Source organism: Poecilia formosa, unplaced genomic scaffold, assembly GCF_000485575.1.
Source record: "Poecilia formosa unplaced genomic scaffold, Poecilia_formosa-5.1.2 Scaffold60, whole genome shotgun sequence".
NCBI lineage: Eukaryota > Metazoa > Chordata > Actinopteri > Cyprinodontiformes > Poeciliidae > Poecilia > Poecilia formosa.
Genome location: NW_006799999.1, coordinates 2,660,018 through 2,665,613, shown reverse-complemented (window position 1 = coordinate 2,665,613; position 5,596 = coordinate 2,660,018). Strand labels below are relative to the sequence as shown.

Genomic DNA, 5,596 nt, shown 5'->3' with positions numbered 1-5,596 from the left:
AACTGACTATTTGAAGGTTGGCAGATGTGGCAAAATTAATGGAGAGAATAAAAGAGAATGCTTGAAAAGGTGAATTCTAAAACAAAACCATATCACATTTTCAAAAGCAAATCTTGATGAAACATAATCAAACACAATCTTCAATGATTTGATAAACATTTAAAACTAATCATCTGATTTAGGTGAAACTGTTTGCCTGAGGCATTCTTACATTTAAAGCTGATTTAATTCAGAATCAGACTTTAGGAATTGAAAATGTGAAAATATGAAACATCATCATGCTTATGTAGCTCCACCTTCAAACATTTAGATATAGTTAAACCCTATGTTCAACTATTTTTTCTCAGACTTTGAGACTGTCAGACAAAAATGTTTATTGTTTAGTCCCATTTCTTAAAGGGTGGGCAGAGAAGGGAGTGATATTTTATAAAACCAAAAAGCTTAAATTCTCACAGACAGTGTTTTGGTATGGCTATCAAAAAGCCATTCCAAAAAAGCACTAATCTCCGTTTTATAACATCAGGTGCAGATCTGAAAGAGTGTGTCTGATCAAGACGCCTAAGAAATCAATTTAAAAAAAATACTGTATTGCAGTATTTTTTCGCAACAGACACATGATCAATGTCATTAGAAAATATGTCCAATGAAATCTTTAATAATTTTCACTGAACTCCAGATTAAGAATCAACCAGATTATCGGTATAATCTGAGGTCCTGCTTACATCCCCCAGATTATGAACCTTACTTTCTAGAGAATGTAAGCATCCTGCAGGATGTCAGCATTCTGGGGGATGTCAGCAGAGGAAAGTCTTAAGCCATTGAGTTTCTCAAAGGTTCAGAGGCTAAAGCAAGGTGGGCGCCATTAGCTAACTCACTCTTTGGTTACCTAGCAACAATCTGTTGAGAAACTTGCACAGCAGCAGTTCCAGGTTTCGCCACCGTGTCTGATAACAGCTTAAAAATAAAAATAAAATAATTACATGGAGTGAAAGGAGAAAATGATTACAACAGCTTGAGAGGAAACTGTTGATACAACAGAAAAGGTCACGCCGCTAGTTTTTCAGTATATCGGAGATTTAAAACAAAAGACTAATCAATCATTATCTATATCGACTGATATGAAATGCTTATGTCATGATTTGTTTTTCAGCCATATTGCCCAGTCCTACTGTGAAGCTTGCCGGAAAGTGTGTGCACTGTAAACAACCATCCCGCAGTGCAAAGAGAGAAGTGCTGAGTCGAGTAGAATGTCTTAATCATTAGTCTTGCTCCAACTTTAATTGCTCAATATTTGGAAGCGGGCCCAACATGGACTGAATGACTTTGTTCACTTGCTCCATAGTTGTAGTTTGCAGGAAGTCTACAATTCAAAAGCAGCACAGAAACTCGACGTCACTGTTCACTACTCCTCCTTCTGTTCGCTGATAGGCCATGAAATGCATCCTGATGATTCCGGCTCCGTCTGAAGCTCCCCTGACAGAGCGCACTGAGGGGAGACGAGAATCGAGCAGAATTGCGTAGGAAGGCAATTGCCAGGCTACAACCGACCTAAAGCAGGAAACATGAATGTGATTTCAAGTCAGACAGAAAGAAACAACAGGTTGTCTTTTTTATACAGTGTAGGGTATCTAAAAATCTGGTTTCTGTTCTCCATAAATAATCTGCTATCGAAACTTAGCTTGATCTCAGAATAAAGGATAACAAACACAGGCAGTACTTTTACAGGGGCATCATGTTTTTTGAAAATATCTTAACTGTGACTAAAATAGCGCACATCTTTGTAATGGAGGTGACAAAAAAAATGCATTCATATGTGCTGGTTGCTGGAGCCATGTAGTGCCAGAGAAAGCATTGTGCAAAAAAAAAAAAAAAAACATCTCGGCTTCCTGTTTCAATGGTCAATTTCATGCATGTCTGAGCCATCCAACACAATACGCAAGCAGCAGTTCAAATGTTGTTCTACATGTGCTACAAACCTGTAAAAGCAACCCGATGCATATTTCAGCGCCTCGAGTCTGTTTTTCTGTCTTTTTCACACCTGACTACGGTGGTTGTGCACTCAGATCTTGGCAGGTAGCATACAGACCCAGATGGAGCATCAGCATTGCTGCCACTGCTCTGCTAACATGCTACACACCCTGCAATGTACAGACATCGCAACCTGTTAGTCATCTACTGTCAAATACCGAAGTGGAATACAGAAAATAATAAATCTCCTGAAAGAACCATTGTTTTCTTTTCTCTTTAAAGAAGTGCATATTTTAATGTGCTGACTGGTAAAATAATTCTCTCATGGCCTTAAAACAATTTAGAATATCACTCTAAGCCTTTTTTTGTTCAGCACTAAGGGGACCTATGAAAACTCTAATGAGGCTCTGCCAACTGGACCAGAGAAGTTGCCAGGCAGCTCCTCAGGCTAGTCTTCAGCCGTTTCCCTAACAGACCAGCTGCTTCCCTCTGCCTTGTGCACTGAGCAACTCACCCCTTTGGTTCAGGAGAGAAAATATACTAAAAAATAACCTTAGATGACTTGCATGCCCCATTATGCTCCTGATGTCTTCAAGATAAATGGTTGAAGCAGTGTCTCCATAAACAGTGAGATAAAAAAAAAATAAATAAGAAAAGGAAAAACAGACTGCTCTTTTTTTTTTCTTTTACTGCCAAACTCACGCAGCGGCCATCTACAACTGTGGACTGTGGACTTGATCCCTTGTATGGTATTTTAAAGAACCACAAGCATTTCTAATATAGTTGAACAACTCTGGGTAGCACATGGTAAATGGCATAATGTATCATTTTACCACACCCATGAAAAAAATCACATTTGGTATGTTGGTTTTACCACAGGAAGAAAACACACCAATTGGAAGCACCGGTTTATTCTGATGTGTTGACATTTCAGTGGTTCTGAGTGCATGTAAATTAGCATTGAGGATCCAAGCTGCAAATATTAACATGGGTCTCTTCAATATAGCTTGAGTGACATACTAATGGTTGATTTAATTTGTGATGGATCTTGCAACAGATGCGTTTGAAGTGTTAGGGTTGTGAACAATGAAAAAAAAACTGATATTAAGCACAAAAAGTATTAAAGAAATAAGACTTTTAGATATAGCTACAAGCAAACCACTTGTAAATGCTCACAACAGAAGGTCTGTGATCAATCATAACTTTCTTCAAAAATTATGCACAAGATGTAATATTCATCCTGTGCATCCTAACTGGAGCTTGGCTGCATTGTTGTCGCGAGAGGAACATCTAAATTTACTAAGATCAAGAGTGTGACGTGCCCTAATGAAGTCACAAAACATTTTTTTTAAGTAAATCAAATATATAAATGTGTCCTTAAATTTATCATTTTACTTAATACAGACAATAAAAGAAATGTTTTTTTGGGTTTTTTTTTTATTGTCTATGTTCTTACATCACAAAAACCTGGGCTTTTCACAGGCCTCCACAGAGTTTTGAGAGCCACTTTTGTCCTAAGATCACACAGGAGCGTTATTGTAGATCCTTCCTGCCAGCAGCTATACAACTTATTACTATCACTGCTCCAAAGAGACTTATTAAATATATACATTCCCTTGATATTTGCACTGTTATTTGCACAGTTTTTACTCATTTTAAATAACTTTTCTGCTGGTATCTGTCGCACAGTTTTTATTGTCACTTGTAAATATTTTGTTGTCTTTTTAATGGTCAAATACATCCCTACACAAATTAAAGATTTGCTTCAAATTAACCTACTCGGTTGCAAATTGGCTTGCATGGTATTTACGTTGAAACTTTACCCTATACAGTATTTTTATTCTTTATTATGCATTGAAATGTTGTGTGTGTGTGTATATATATATATATATATATATATATATCCTACTTGTTTTGCTGGTGCACTGGAGAATAAAGACCTTTCTATTCAATTCTGTTACTTTTATATTACTTTAATTACATTTTTTTGTTGAAGTTTAGTTTTCAATTTAAACTTTGACATTACCTTAAAAATACATAGTTTTGATTTGGAAAAGATTTATTCTGTCAACTTCATAACCTATATCTTCAGAACAGTCCATTTACTACTTTTTTTCTCTCTAGAGTTGGAAACTTCACATATTTTTTTTGTGCTTTGTGTCTTTCTTCCTGCCAGACGCCTTTCATCAAAAACAGCACCCCAGCATACGTGATGACTGACAAAGCTGACAACAAGCCTGCAGCACGTTTCATGATTAAAAAAACCCCAGCAAGAACACTTTGTGATCATTTCTGGCTGATGTTTCATACAAGTTCAGCTAAGGTTAGATAGGCACATTCAGGCTGTCTTTTCCTCTGCATTCTTGTTTGCCAGTGTTAAGATTATATACTGTAATTGGTGTAATAATAATAATAATAATAATAATAATANTAATAATAATAATAATAGAAAATGTGGAAATGGACTTGACTGGTGTGTATCAAGTGGATTTTAAACGGTGATTCAATTGTCGAGTTGGACCAAGCAGGACTATTGTCCCAGCATCAAAGCTTAAATAGCTTAACTGAGCAGATGGTTTATTTCTGTTAATCTGTGTTTAAAATGACCAAGAAAAAGACATTTGCATTTTGTGAGGATTGGTCATCTCTAGTATGTACCAACATAAATATGAATCTATAAGTATGAATGTATGTCTGAGTATACATATCTATAATCATGAGTGAGGGTATATTTATGAGTATGAATGTGTATACAAGGTTAAGAATATGAGTGTGAATGTTTATGTATGTGTATCCATGTGTGTCTATGAGTGTGCATTCTTGAGTATGTCTATGTTCACAAGGTTGTTATGCAAGTATGACATAGAGTTTGTATGTCTGAATATGTGCGTATCTACAAATATGAATTTATATTGACGAGCATAAATGCGTGTATTTATGAGTATGTATGTAGAGGATGTGTATTGTTTTGGAAGTCCAGCATGGTTGTCTTAAGGACTACCGTATTTTCCGCACTATAAGGCGCACCTAAAAACGTTCAATTTCCTAGAAAGCCGACAGTGCGCCTTATAATCCGGTGCGCCTTATATAGGGACCAATATTGAGCAACAACAGACCTAGCAACTACTGTAAGCAGCCGCCGACTTCATTTTCGCCTGTAAAAGAAGAAGCGTGCGGTGCATGCTGGGATAGCTGTCAGAATGCTGGTTTGTTAATAAAGTTTGACTGACCCATCTACCTACCGACCGTCTATAATCAGGTCGTCTGCAGGTCATTTAGCACCACGTTCTCCACGAACATCCTGTGCGCAAACGGAGAAGGGTGACCATCGTCCCGCCACGGCCCAGTCGCGGAAAGCTCTCCTCACCGACGGGAGTTGGACTGTTTTGTTGACATTCTTTATGTCAACAAAGTTTCTTTAGACAATCATCTGGGGTGCTTCGACTAGGGTTACCAAACGACCAGCCCCTATGCATTTAAAGTCGGGGGGTCGGGGGAGGACAGACAGAGACTGCGGCGGCAGCGTGTCGGTTGGTCTTTGTTACCCAGAAAGCAGTAGGGCACGATATTGCAACACCAACACCGTGAGTGAAACAATGACTGGGGCACTCGGGGACCACTTTATTAT

The 5,596-nt window shown here is 37.7% G+C and overlaps 1 long non-coding RNA gene across 1 annotated transcript in view; it reads left to right on the top strand.

The window, feature by feature from the left end:
- Positions 1-1,422: 1,422 nt before the first annotated feature.
- Positions 1,423-5,596, top strand: part of LOC107836454 (uncharacterized) — a 27,314-nt gene continuing 23,140 nt past the window's right edge. The window contains exon 1 of the long non-coding RNA XR_001662356.1: positions 1,423-1,600. This is a non-coding gene — a long non-coding RNA (uncharacterized LOC107836454). The remainder of the gene's footprint in view (positions 1,601-5,596) is intronic.